This window comes from Chaetodon auriga, chromosome 3, assembly GCF_051107435.1.
Source record: "Chaetodon auriga isolate fChaAug3 chromosome 3, fChaAug3.hap1, whole genome shotgun sequence".
Lineage (NCBI taxonomy): Eukaryota > Metazoa > Chordata > Actinopteri > Chaetodontiformes > Chaetodontidae > Chaetodon > Chaetodon auriga.
The window spans coordinates 619,588-634,039 of NC_135076.1; the positions used below are offsets into that span (position 1 = coordinate 619,588).

Below are 14,452 nucleotides of genomic sequence, written 5' to 3' on the forward strand. Positions count from 1 at the left end.
GTGTGTGTGTGTTTGTCTGTGTATTGCACAGGGTATTTTGATGATTTGATGGACATGATCATGGAGAAGGTCTTTGTCAAGTCATCATCGTACAGAGCTCAGATTCTGAAGGTAAACATCCCGCCGGACATGTCTTCACAATATGAGCATCCAGACAAGGAGGAGGTCATCGCCAGCTACGTGTCAAGATTCAATCAGCCTCTGTATCTTCCCTGGGTGCCAGGAAACTCCGGATGTATCCGAAGTACTATGCATGATGGGATGACTACATGTATCTTCCGCCCATGGAAGCCCCAGTACTAGCTCACAAAGCTCCTATAAGCTAAATACCTGTAATGACTGAGAAAATTGAACATTATGTTAGTCAACAGGTTTTACAATGTCAACATCTGTATTCACATTTTTCTAATATGAAGTCAGTAAATACCTGACTTGTACTGTATTTCCATGTGCAAATATTCATGACTGCAGTCAATACATTTTCAGTGTATATCTGTAAAGTGTTTCATGTGTAATATACAGTATTTGCTTAGGAAAAACTTGGCTATATGTCCAAGAAAAAAAAAGATCTGAATTTGTGGCATTGGCTTACTATATTTAGTTTATTATGGTGTATGAACAGTGAAGTTAAGTAGGTTATTATAGATAAAACTCACTGCTCTATCCCCCATTGCTGTAAAGGGCCATAGTCAGCCCTGTAAATGTTGCATGCGTTCTGCAGCGAGAACAGCACCGTTACACCGGTCAATGTCTCAGCAACCCAGTGGTCCAATTTAATGATTGACACCTCTATCGACCAGTCAGAGTCAAGAGATTCGAGGGGCAGCACCAAAGTTCACCATAGAAACTCCAATGACAATTCAGAAGGAAGTAACCCCAGAGACAGTATATCAAATGATGAGCGCTCCCCCCACTCCAGAAACCCCCTCCTCTTTATGTAAACAACCAGGACCTTTGGACTCTCTGCTTACATATGATACCATATAATTTTTTGGGATATGAATTATGTTTCGTTTGGTGGCAATGCTTGGTAGAGGCTTTTAGCTGAGTTTCTCCCTGTCATTCTGGTATGCTACAACTTAGGATTGGTGCAATTGCTGTTATTGTTGCTTATATTTTTGTTGTATTTTTAACATTTACTATTACTTTATGTTTATATACTTATATTTTAAGAATTGCTGCTATTCTATGTTTACATACTTATAAACATTCTTTTCTCTTAGTTTTACTCTCATACTTATACTTTATTGCATATATTTTATGTTTATGTGTATGTGGGAAAATTGGGGCCATACCAGATCTAACAATATAAATTTTGGCAGAGCACGTAGAAGTACAGGGGAATGAAGAAGGTGATAAGACAACAAAAAGTACCGTGCAACAATTTGGTCTTTTCATGTGATTTTATGTGTTCTCATCCTGTGGTCTTCCATTGCATTTGTGTAACCCAAGAATGTCCTTGTACCATCCAGAGTTGTAAGATAACATGAGTGGTGAGAGCCAGGGGCCCGTTGCACAAAACTACGATAAGGGATTAAGCCGGGATATGTTGGTTATCCTGGCTCAACTTATCTGTGATCCGGTTGCACAAAAGCAGGATAGTGGAAAGTGGGATATGTTATGGGATAAGTTACCGTGGAGATTTATTCTGTGGAGCTAGACTGCTCCAGACCAGGCTAAGTTCCAGGATCTATTTAATCTCATCCCTTATCTCAGTCAGCAGTCATCACAAACGGAAACCAATAGTTATTCTACTGCCCACTACACATTGTTATCACATTCAACTAGATCCACTCATCCAGTCATTATTTAAACATTAACACAAAACATAAGAATCATTCATTTCAATTTTAATTAATTTCATTAATTTCAATCATTGTAGATAAATGATGATTTTAGATGATGTTGCAATCATTAGACAGTTTCCCATAGACTATATATAAAATACACATCCAATATAAATATAAATACACATCAAAGAGTAACATGATGTTCCTTTATTGAATAAGGATAAATCAAAGCATCAGTTCCTTTCAAAACTGAAGTCTCTACAAGATATGAATTGGGCGTGTTTTTGACCCAAATGCAGTACAACGGAGAGCAGGAACACTTAGTAATGACCTTTATTTATTACCACAGGAAACAAGGTATGGATCAGAGTAAGTAACTCGGAATTAAGTTCGTTCTCCGGGCTGAGAGTTCTCACAATGTCTCTGGGGCTCAAGCGAGGGAAAGAGAAGTAGCTTACTAAAGCCGCTGATGACGAGGAGGAAGCTCCGCAGCCGAAGAGACAGTTGATCGAGCAGCGGTGCCGGCGGGCAGAGAGAAGAGGAGTAGCCGGAGGCGCGGGGGGGGGGGGGGTCGAAGCCAGATGAGCAGTCCACGTAAGCAGAAGTACCGATGGGGAGCAGGCAAGAGGAAAGCCAAAGCCAGGCGGATGAATCGTTCCCAGCAGAGCAGTCAGACACCAGAAACGCTGAGGCAGAGCACGAGGTCAGGGACGGAAGGCAGGTAAGTTTACCGGGAGGCAGACGAGGAGAGCAGGTCGGGAACAGGCAAAGTCGGCAACGGGTGATCAAACAGGATAGCGCTGGAAAATCTCACATACTGCAGAAAAACAATCTGGCAACGAGTGAGAGTGCTGGAGAGGCTTATATGCAGGGCTGATTATGATGAGCTGCAGCTGTGTCAGCAGGTGATCAGAGTAGAGCTGATGAGGTGGGCGCGGCTGGCAGGTAGAGTGGAGCAGAGGGAGTGAGAGTGGAAAAAACACTGCAGCTGAGTGATCGGAGGTGGATGAGAGACCGAGATTGTGACAAGATAGAAAGAACAGAATCAAAGCATATTATACAACACAAGAATAAATACACATTCAAAGGTCTGTATATAATACACCCCACATGTCTACACAAATAAATGCAGGACAAATCCGTACACAACAAATGAACAGACAAACGAATGGATGGAGTAGCCTCCCTGCAAGCTTGTTTACACACACAAACATAAGAGGCCAAATCAATCTAAATTTAAAAAAAAAAACACACAAATTCATCTGCCAAAATTCACAGCATGCATTTCTGCCAATGCAGGACATATTTAACTGAAATTTAAAGCATGCATGTTAACTAAAATAATTCAACATATATTGGTCCCTGACCAGCCGACCACTGTCGTCATCAAGGAAGATGGCAGGATTGTTCCAGTCCATGTGTGATGGCACTCTGGGGGCCCTCTCCTTCCTCAGGCAGGCCACATTGTGGAGGACAGCAGAGGCCACAGTGATGTCACATGCCCTCAAAGGGCTGACCCGTAAGTCATGAAGACAATGAAAGCGTGCCTTCAGGAGGCCAAAGGTCATTTCAATCCTGGCCCGTGTCCTGGCATGGGCATGATTGTAGGCCTGCTGTGCTTCCTGGGGGTCTGTGTACGGTGTCAGGAGAAAAGGCTGGCAGGCATACCCCGTCCCCCAGCAAGACACCAGAGAATTCACCTGTCAATACAAAATCTCATCATCACAACCTCATAAATAGAGTGACATTCTTGACACAGCTATGATGTAAAAAGTGGTTATTGTGCATTCTTAAGTATTAGTCAGGGCGCTTACCATTCTGCAAGATGTTCTTGTATTCTTGACTTGCTGCCATGTCCCAGTCATGTTTATACACACACACACTTTTATATATGCTAAAACAACATACATGAGATAAGATCAACTTCCCAGTGAGCAAAAAGTGGTCCAAAAAACGTCAAAAAGACATGTTCTTCGTACATCCAGAAGACGTCCTCAGAGAAGCCAGAATGAAAGGTTTTTTTTACGTCTTTTCCAGACGTTGAATAGATGTTAATTTTTCAATGTTATATAGACGTCATTAAAATACGTTTTTGGTACGTAATTAATGAACGTCAAGCAGACGTTGTATAGGTAGCCAGAATGAAAGTTATTTTTACGTCTTTTCGAGACGCTGAATAGATGTTTAACTTTCAATGTTATATAAACGTCATTAAAATACGTTTTTGGCAACATTCTACATGGATTTTCCACAACAGACATGATTTTTGACATAATTGTTTTTAATGTGACCTATGACAAACTATGTTAACTATGTTAAAAACAGTTTTATACGAAGAAAACTAGAAAAACACTGAACTTTCTGAACAGAAACTCACTCACACAATCTCACTCTCACACACACATTAACACTCTTTCCCACTCACAAGCTCACTCTCACAACAAACAACTTTTGTAACAACAGGAATGTATATGAAAATATAAAACACTGAACTCACACTGACATAAAAAAAAAAAACACACGCGCGCACACACACACACTGCTTATATATCAAAAATATGGATACATAGCAAAAGTCTGTAGAGGAAGACAGAGGTGTGGGAAATGCGGAGGGGAGCATGAGTATGGAGAGTGTGAGGAGGAGGGGAGAAAATGTTGTAACTGTGGTGGAGATCATACAGCAGCGTACGGCGGCTGCCCAGTTAAAAGCAGGTGGTAATAGTACAGCAAGTTCGAACAAATAGGAATTTATCCTATGCTGAGGCGGTCAAAGTAGTGAATGAGAGGAGTAAGCCTAGGTCTAAAGGAGTGGGAGCACAAGTGTCAAATAAAAGTCAGAGTGATGCACCTATAGTCGGCACAGAGAATTTAGTATTATTTATTGCTTATGTGATAAATTGTGTAGACCAAGTGAAAACGAAAACGGAGAAAATAAAAATGATTGTGAAAGCAGCAGCAAAATTTTTGAATATGGGGAATCTGTCTTGGGAAAAGATTCAGACAGATCTTATGCAGGACGAGTCAGCTGAGCCTGTATCACCATCACCTTCACCATCGATAAATCATTCTTAACGATAGTGCTATGGAATGCTAGAAGCCTTATTGCTAATGGTCAAGAATTTAAAGGGTTTGTGCAGGACTTGGAAAGCAAGCCAGATGTAATTTGTGTTCAGGAATCTTGGCTAAAGCAGTCTTAAGAATTTGTTATTGAAGGGTATTCAAGCCTTAGAAGGGACAGGGGAGAGGGAAATGGTGGAGGATGTGTTACATTTATTAAAAGAGGTTTGCAGTATAGGGAATTACAGAGAGGTAAAGAACTGGAATACATAGTTACAGAGGTGTGGACAAAAGAGGAAGGTGTGAGTGTCATCAATTTTTACAATCCTTGTAAACCATTAGTTCAGGGGCAATTAGATGAGATCTGGGGAAATTTAAGTGGGGAGGTAATTTGGTGTGGGGATTTTAATGCGCACATTTCTCTTTGGGGAGATAAGGATGATGTCAATGGTGGTGTGATAGAAGAGTTTTTGGATGAATATGAATTAGTGTGCTTGAATGATGGAACATACACAAGAATAGATGTGACAAAAGGTAGTGAATCAGCAATAGATATTACCATTGCCACTAAAGAAGTGGCTGATAGGTGTAGTTGGGAAGTATTAAGGGAAAGTACTATAGGTAGTGATCACTATCCTGCAGTGACTCAAATAGAATTGGAACTGGTCAGAGAACATAATGTGAGGGATGGTAGGTGGATTCTGGGGAGGGCTGATTGGGATACATTTTCAGAGATAAGTGAGAGTGAGCTACTGAGGGTTAACAAAAATCAAAGTATTGAGTTGTTGTGTAGAGATATAACTAATGGTATAATTACTGCTGCAGATGGTACCATTCCTAAGACAGAGCTAAAAGAAAGGAGTAGAGTTGTTCCTTGGTGGTCTAAGGAATGTAGGGAAGTTATTAGAGACAGGAATAAGGCATTTAGAATTTTAAAAAAGAAATAATTATGAAAATTTAATCAAATATAAGAGGTGTCAGGGGAAAGTAAGGTGTACTATAAAGAAGACCAAGAGAGAACACTGGAAGAAGTTCTGTGACTCTATTGGGAGAACCACCCCAATACAGAGAGTATGGGGCATGGTCAAGAAAATGAGGGGGAATGGAAAGGAGTTTGACGATCAAAAGATTATTACTAATTGCAGAGAGAAAACTGAGGCAGTAGCAAAGGTGTTAGTTAAAGTGCACAGTTCAGGACATTTAACGCAAGAGGAGTTGTAGTATCTGCTCTTCTGCAGGAAACTCTTACCTCCTGGGCTTGAGGAATCTTTCCACCTGTATATAATGTAAACTTTTAACATAAACGTTGAGAGGCCATGACTGTATTAGGCTCTCTTTTATTTTGCAGTATATGCTCTGCCATAACCATATTAGGTCTTCTTCAACCTTTCTGTGTTAGTTGTATGAACACAACTCCCCCATATAATTCATGTCTGAGATGCTGTATGTGTGTGTTGATTCTATTGGCTGAAACCACCCAGACATAGCATGCTGTCTGAGATGCTGTACTTGCTTTAATAAACCTTTTTATATATGAACAAGACAGTATCGGCGGAGAACTTCTTCATCATCTTCACTTCATTGCTGCATCATTTATACACAACAGAGTATAATGGGAGGGAATCAACAATAGCAAAATATAGAGGTGAGTTATATGAGGATGATGGGCAATGTGGGATGTTAAATACAGAATTTTCTATACAGGAGTTCAATAGGGCATTGAGGAAAGTTGGTGAGTCTATGCCAGGGAAAGATAGGATTTGTTATGCTATGATAAAGAATTTAAGTGTCAAGGGGAAAGATGTAGTGTTACGTCTGTTTAATAAGGATTGGATAGAAAGGGTTATTCCAGATGAATAGAAGGTATCGATAATCATCCCAATTAGGAAACCAGGGAAAGATGGTAAGAATCCAAGTAACTACAGGCCAATTGCACTAATGTCCCAAATAGGGAAGATTATGGAGAGGATGGTCAATGATAGGCTGGTTTTCTGGCTAGAGACAAAAGGTCTAATGCAGAGCTACCAGAGTGGTTTTAGGAAAAGTAGAGGAACCATGGACCCAGTAGTTGCGCTGGAAGACGAGATAAGGAAGGCACAGATAAATAGAGAGACAGTGCTGGCGATCTTTTTTGATGTAGAGAAGGCCTATGATATGATGTGGAGGGAGGGCCTTCTCATCAAACTTCAAATGTTAGGTGTTAAGGATGTGCCAATGGGTCAGGGATTTTCTATCAGAGAGAAAGATCATAGTTAAGATCAATGGGTTTTATAGTAAAGAGTATTCAGTGGAGAATGGTACTCCTCAAGGCAGTATTATTAGTCCAGTATTATTTTTGTTAATGATTAATGATGTGTTTAAGAGTATAGATGGGTCTATTAAGGTGGCTTTATTTGCAGATGATGGAGCCATGTGGAAGAGAGGAAGGAATGTCAACCATGTTGTAGGTAAGATGCAGCAAGCAGTAAATGCTGTCCAGAAATGGGCTCTTGAGTGGGGATTCAGAATATCCATAGACAAGACTAAAACTATGTTCTTTACAAGGAAACATATTAATCAAGAGGTAGTTCTAAAAATTTCAGGTAAAGCTCCAGAAAGAGTTAACAATTTGAAATACCTAGGTTTATGGTTTGATAAGAGGTTAACATGGTCTGTGAATATGCAGAAAATGATAGCCAAATGTAAAAAAGTGTTGAATGTTATGCGTTGCTTGCAAGGAGTGGAATGAGGAGCAAGTAGGCCAGCCATGAGAACTATATACATAGGACTTATAAGATCAGTGTTTGACTATGGGGGTGTAGTGTATGGATCAGCAGCCAATACTCTTTTAAAGAAACTGGATGTCATTCAGAATCAAGCATTGAGATTGTGTTGTGGAGCTAGGAGGACGACGCCTGTAAATGCATTGCAGGTTGAGATGGGGGAGATGCCTCTTTATATGAGGAGGGATCAGTTATCATTAGTGTACTGGGCAAACCTAAAGGGGCACAAAGAAGATCATATATGCCATTCTGTCCTTCTTAAATGTCAGGAGAAAGACAAAAAACAGACCAGAAGTTTTGGATGGATTATAGCTCAAAAAGTTGAAGAAATGCATCTGCGTAACATTGAAGCGAGTCCTGCAGTCAACTTCCCAGCAGTCCCATTGTGGATGATGGAAAGCCCTGTAGTTGATTTAGACCTTATAGAACTCAAAAACACTGGGGAAATCAATAGCTCTGATGTAGAGCTGTATATCAAAGATAATTATGGTGATAGGGTAATAGTGTATACAGATGCATCAAAAACAGAAAATAACAGTGGGTGCAGCATTTATTATACCTAGGTACAAGATTAGCAGAAGGGAAAGGCTAAATGACAATCTAGCTGTATATAAAGAAGAGTTAGTAGCAATTCTCACTGCACTTTCATGGGTAGAGGATAATTGGCCAAAGAGGGTAGTAATTGCATCAGATTCCTCCTCTGCACTGCTAAGTATCCAGAATGGGACTTCAAAGTCCAGGAAAAACATTATAGTGGATATTTTGCAGTTGGTGCATAGATTGCAATGCTCTGGGGTTAACATTGCCTTTTTGTGGGTGCCAGCTCATAGAGGAGTATCAGGAAATGAACTGGCAGACAAGAATGCTAAAGAAGCTACCACCTTGCCTGAAGTCAGTCTAAATATTACCTATAGTAAATCAGAAATAAAAAGCATAGTTAAGTCCAAGCTGAAGAAAAACTGGCAATCAGAATGGGATAGAGCAAGCACGGGCAGAGGCTATTATAACATACCAAGGTATGTGGGCAATGCTATAGGTACATATAGGACGACACAGCAGGAGGATATGATATCCAGAATGAGATTTGGTCATACTGGTCTAAATAATACATTGGTTTTAATTAATAAACATGATAATGGCTACTGTAGTGAGTGTAGACCTCAGACATTAGAGACCATAGAGCATGTGCATAGAGCATCATACCATAGAGCATCATGTATTAAATATAATCAGGCAAGGCAACAATTAATACAGCAACTGCAAGGAGAGGGAGTTCCTTTGAGGACTAGAGACATAATGCAGTAGAATTCTTGTGAATTATATTTTAAATTTTTATTTTTATTTTTTGGGAGAACTGGGTTAATCAAGAGGCTGTGATATAGGAGTATCCAGACCCACACTCCATTTCAGAAGGTGGCGGTAATGCACCAAACGTTGTTTGCCAACCACCAAAGAAGAAGAAGAAGTAGTAGTAGTAGTAGTAGTAGTAGTAGTAGTAGTAGTAGTAGTAGAAGAAGAAGAAGAAGAAGAAGAAGAAGAAGAAGAAGAGGAAGAAGAAGAAGAAGAAGAAGAAGAAGAAGAAGAAGAAGAAGAAGAAGAAGAAGAAGAAGAAGAAGACGACTGCTAGTCATATGACCTGTTTATGAGGAAGTGGCTGAAAGGACTGCTGTAAGTTTCATTATTTTTACTGGTTCTCTAAAAGCAAATGTAAACTTTCGTTATGCTCATTTAGTATGCTGTTGACGTCGATAACTAACTGTAAAATGCATCTGTAGCTTTCACGTATTCTCCGAGAACAAAGGGCGCAGATAGAAGAATGATCTAGGTTTATTCAGTGCAAGTTTTTTTCGTCAAACATCAAGGAATTTGGACACCTGACGTTCAATTGTGTCTGGAGATGCTATAACGATATAACGTTATATCACCTCTTAAGCGCTATAGCCGCGGGACTGATCTAACGCACTGATGCCATCTGCTACTACTGTTAGTTACTAACGTTAATAAATCATTTCTGTCTTTCATTTTTTTTTTTAAATGATTAGACTAACGTTGGACTTTTATATTTTGACAGAGAGCAGGGTTATTAGAAAATTTTGATGTAAATCTGTGTGTAAAGAGTGATAACTGTGGGCCTACACTGCTCGTCTGTGGAAGACCCTAATCTTCCCATACAGACTGTACATTGAACCAAATAAAGATTAAATAATATCATTAATTATTAATATCACAACACAACATAGTGGCACAATACCAATATAATAAAGCCTCTAGACTTTATTAAGTCCTAAAAAATTGTACCCCCAAAAGTAGGCTATGGAAGAGAATGATACGAAAATAAACACTCCTCAGATAATTGGCTCAAACACAGGTCCTGCCTTTCACTTTCATTTCAGGGGTGGCCACTACCGCATCCTTTCCTTCACACTGAGATCAGTCAGAATGAATGACATGGAATATTGAGGCTCTCTCCAATGTCTAGCCAATTTGACTTATTACCTTTGGACTCACAATTGCCACAGGACAGCCCTACTATGTGATACACCCTCGAAACTGTAAGGTTGAGGCACCAAATCTACTTGGTTTGTATAATATCTGCTTAATATCTAAATAAAACAGGAGGGACACTCAGAAAAGTAGAAACATCCACAACAGTGTTTAAGAATTGAACTACCCTCTGAAAGTGGCAATGCCTTCAAGGTACTACCACTATCCTAGGAAATCCCATCATTTACACACATCCAGCTCCTACCAGATCCCAACACTAACTACGCTATTTAGCAGTCAGTGAGTAAACCTTTTCTGGTTTGTAGTCCATTTGAGTGGATGTGATGTTGGTTATGCAACAGGAAGATGTATACTGAAGAGCAGAGAGATTCTGACATTGCTTGTCAGGAGGAGAATGAGACAGGTTGTCATGGGCAAGAGGAAGTTGTGGGTGCATACAACCTTTAGAGCAAGAAAAGACCTTGGAGTGTATCTCCAGCTTGTTTTGGAGCTGCGGCAAGACGAAATATGCTTCACAGAGTACTTCAGGCTTTATTTGCAGCAATTTGATCAATTGCTGGAGAAAGCACAGATTCAAGGGCAGGACACATTTTGGTGTGTAGCCATCGATCTAGTGCATCGATTTAGCACAGGGCAGGGGGCAAAAGTTGGACAAAATGACTTAATCAACTCAACTCAAAAGTATCTTCCTCCTCAGTTGTACTTGTTGCTGACACTCTCTTTCTTTTAGGTTGTTGCTGACATTGACTGGCCCCTGGCACTGGCTGCTGGTGACTGCTCCCTATTAAGTAAGGTTACAAATGAATAACTACATATGCTGAATTGCAAATACATGCTTCACTTGTCTCATTTGTTTTAGTTTAATGGACAATATGGAGTACAAACATTAGTGTACAAGTTAATGACAGTAAATAATCTCTTGGTTAATCTCTACCAACCGGATAAATGAGGTCCTTAAATGTGAAATATCAGCATCACCCCTAACTGACTACTGTGCTGTTTCAATTTCTTTTCAACTAGGTGGGGTTAAGCCTATCCCTAACTCTTTATGGAAGTTTAATAATAGCCTTCTAGACAATGAACGAGTTTTGCAATGAAACCAAAAACTTATTAAATGAAATTAATCAATTAGAAATGTCACCCTTGAGTAAATGGGAGTGGTTTAAATTTAAAACTAAAGAAATTGCCATTAAAATGAGTAAATTAATCTCTAAAGCTAAAAAACAAAAACAACAAGACATTATTAATGATATGAATAGATTCTGTCAAAAAACAGACTTATCCTTAGAAGAACAAGTCGAATTAAATAATCTACAAAACCAACTGGACAGTCTATATCTGGAAAAAGCAAAAGGAGCATTTATACGCTCAAGAGCTTGCTGGCTCCAGGAAGGTGAAAAAAATACTTCCTATTTCTTTAGTTTAGAAAAGCAAAGACAAACAAAAAAGAAATTAATAAGCTACTTAATAATATGAGCATTGACAACCAAGACCAAGTTAATGAGGAAATAAGACAGTTCTATAATAAGTTGTATACATCCAAATTTTCAATGGATGACTGTCAAATATTTTTCCAAAAAATTAGGGAATGTAGCAAAATCATTGATGAGAATTTTAGTCAACATATGCAGGATAAGCTTAGAATTGAAGAGTTAGATATAGCGATTGGGCGGATGTCAAAAGGAAAGTCCCCAGGACTGGATGGGTTAACAGTGGAATTTTATATCCATTTTTGGAATGATATAAGAGTACTGCTTTATAATACCGTTTTGGAATGTATTTCATCTGGTCATCTGTCCCCTACCATGAAAAGGGGTGTTATCACTTTAATTCCAAAGCCTAATAAGATTAAACTGTTGCTGGATAATTGGAGGCCAATTACCTTATTATGTAATGACTACAAGTTACTAGCACATATATACTCTAATAGACTGGATATGGGGTTATCACAATTAGTGGATGAGTGCCAGTCAACCTTTGTGAAAGGTAGAAACATACATAACCATACTAGACTGATTCTTGACCTATTAGATTATAGAGAATATATCACAACAGACAGTTATGTGTTGTTTTTAGACTTCTTCAAGGTTTTTGACGCAATTGAACATCCCTTTTTGTTGAAAATGTTACAGTTCTTGGGCTTTGGAAGTAAATTCTGTGACATCGTTGAAATGCTTTATACTGACATCAGTAGCACGGTCTCTCTGAACCCAGGAATGACTCCTGGATTTAAGGTGATACGTGGAATTCGACAGGGTTGCCCTATTTCCCCAAAGCTTTTCATATTGGCAACACAAATGTTAACATTACTAATCAATTATTCCAATGACATACAAGGAATAACAATTTTTAACAAAGAGTTTAAAATAAGTCAATTTGCAGATGATACATCTATCTTTTTAAAAGATAAATCAATGGTAGATAAAACTAAATATTATCTCAATCTTCTCTAAAGCATCTGGTGTATCTTTTGATATCAAAAAATGCGAACTACTCCCTATTCATACAAATTCTGACTCCTCTATTGCTTCAATTAGAGTTGTATCTGAAGTTAAATACCTAGGGCTGACGATATCTAAAAACTTAATTAGACGAGAAGACACTAATATTTCTAACCGTATTATGGATATGAAAAAATCACTTAGTCACTGTTTAACCAGGGACCTTACTATCTTTGGCAGAACCATTCTATCTAAAGCTGCTTGTGAAAGAATATGATAAAGGTGGCATCAAAGCTCCAGAATTTGAATCTGTGGTTGGCACCTTTAGAATTAACTGCATAAAATCTTGTCTGTCACAGTCAAACTCCATGTGGTTCCACATTCCAAGGTCCTTGTTTGAAAAAATAGGAGGTTTAGACTTTATTTTGAGATGTGATTTCGAGGTGAACAAGATCCTGATCAAGCTATCTAATTTTCACAAGCAGGTTTTGCATTTTTGGAAAATGATATTTACCCACAACTTTTCTCCCCATAACTCAATCTTATGGAACAATAGAGTAATATCACTTAATCGAAAATCAATCTTCAAGAGCAGTTGGTTTAAGAAAGACATTATATATATAACAGATTTAATGGATGATAACAATGTCATTTTAAGTTACACAGACTTTACAGAAAAATATAATTTAAACTGTTCTTAAAGAGAATATAACAAATTATGTAAACTGATTCCACTGCCTCTGATTCACTTGATTAAAAATTTTATGATGTACAATAATTCTCCATCAGTACTACCAAATTTATTCATAGGACAATATAATCTGATTGATAAAAAATGTAACAATAAATTTATTAGCAGGTGTTTGAAAGCCAAATTATTTCATGACTATGACAGAAGGTTTATTTGGCAGGGATCTACTTCTACTACTTCAAGTACATTAGACAAAGCATACTCAAAATTTATCAAATGGCCTATTTTACCTAAAGTCAAAGAAACACACTTTAAAGTCATAAACAAAATTTATCCTGTGGCAGAACTTCTCAAAAAAAGATTTGGTTTTGAGGTGGATCAATGTTCCTTCTGTAGTGATGAAAATGAAACTCTGGAACATCTGTTTTTTTATGCCCTATTACACAATGTTTTTGGTGTGATAGAAAAAATTGGATCTCTTTAAAAATTAATGATGTGCCACCATTTGAATTACATCATATTATTTTTTTATATGGATCATCTAGCCTTGTCTGTTTCAGACATTATTAACATCATCCTATTATTGGGTAAATATCATATCCATTGTGCTAAATGGAAGAACGCTAAGCCTTCCTTCCCTAGTTTTATTAATGATTTTAAGATATTTTTTTATCACTTAAAAAGATAAAAAACAAATATGCCTAGAAATTAAGCCTGGACTTTGCCCATCTTCTGCTATTCTAAATTATAACTTATTATTCCGCTCCTCCATTTTATATTAAATTTAAATGCCTGATAAAATGTGTCTTCGCACCTTATCCCTTTTACTACTACTTGGTGTTGTTTTGCTTTTGTTTTGTTTTGTTGTGATTCATGAATCCCCTAATGTTACATTTTTGCACTTTTGTACAGAATTTAACTTACATCTGTACTTTTATTATCCTCTTTGAGAGTTTGTATTTTCAATTGTTCAAAAAAATAAATAAATAAATAAATAAATTTAAAAAAAGAAAAGAAAAAAAAAGAGCATGATACGAGTGAAACTCGTCACTATCCGTGCTCGTGCTGAAGGAAAATTCTCATTGGGTAACTGACTGTCTTCACGCTCTGTGATTGGCCAGTCACACACAGCGCCCGCCCCTCCCTACACAGACACGTCTCTAGCTCACGTTGCTCTCTTCAGTACTCCTTAGGTTTTCTTCAGCT

General features: G+C 38.1%; 1 protein-coding gene across 2 annotated transcripts in view; it reads left to right on the forward strand.

The window, feature by feature from the left end:
- Window positions 1–9,145: 9,145 nt before the first annotated feature.
- Window positions 9,146–14,452, forward strand: part of ctns (cystinosin, lysosomal cystine transporter) — a 29,882-nt gene continuing 24,575 nt past the window's right edge. For both annotated transcript variants that reach the window (XM_076727305.1, XM_076727306.1), the window contains exons 1-2: window positions 9,146–9,277; window positions 10,845–10,902. The gene's annotated coding sequence lies outside the window, so the exon portion shown is untranslated. The remainder of the gene's footprint in view (window positions 9,278–10,844; window positions 10,903–14,452) is intronic.